Below are 833 nucleotides of genomic sequence, written 5' to 3'. Positions count from 1 at the left end.
CGCCCCAGGCGCTGCTGAACCACCAGCAACCTCACCCTCACCGCTCCCCACGCCCCAGGAAGAGCAGCCCCCCGCACTTTCCCCAGGAAAACTAGATGTGCACATCCCTGAAAAATAATGGATACCATCTCTCATTGCCGGGCTAGGCAAGTGAGCCATCAAAATTACTGGGAGCATAAATATGTTTGAGCATTAATTTCAGTCTCTCATGATAGACTTCTCAGAAAGGATTTTTCTTGTTCAAGGGAAATTTTTATTTGCAGCCTGCCCTTCTGAGAGGTTATCATCCTCATCGTATCCCTCTTCTGCTTCTCACAAGAGGGAGATGCAGTTTCCCAAAAGCACACCTTAAAATAAGAAGTACGAAGCCTGCAGCAGAGTGAGCAGCTGTAGGGATTTACTCTTGTGCGGTAGCAGAGAAAACAATATGCAGTTCCCTATTCTACTGCCTAATGATTTCACCCTTTTCTTTTGGTTGGTTTGGGGTTTTTTTCAGGTATTTCAGGGAACTTTCTCATGGGATCCACCGCACTGCCAGACTTCCAGCATCTCAGAACGTGCTAAGTAAATACATGGTCAAAAATACCGTTCACCATATGAAGAAGATAAAACTTTCTCTATAGCAGAGACGTCTGGTGACAAGATTTAGACAGCGCTAAGGTGTCTGTGGAATCGAAAAACAGAAACTGCCGAGCAAACCCCCCCGTCACTATTTAATCTGTCGCTGGGAAAACACCGCTCCTTTAGACAACGTTTACTTATCGAAATAATCGAGATTGCAGCATATTAAAAAACCAAAATATTGGAAGGGGCAGCGAACTGTATTCCGTGTT

This window comes from Nestor notabilis, unplaced genomic scaffold (assembly GCF_000696875.1).
Source record: "Nestor notabilis isolate BGI_N333 unplaced genomic scaffold, ASM69687v1 scaffold8565, whole genome shotgun sequence".
NCBI classification, from domain to species: domain Eukaryota; kingdom Metazoa; phylum Chordata; class Aves; order Psittaciformes; family Psittacidae; genus Nestor; species Nestor notabilis.
This window is presented reverse-complemented; position numbering follows the sequence as displayed.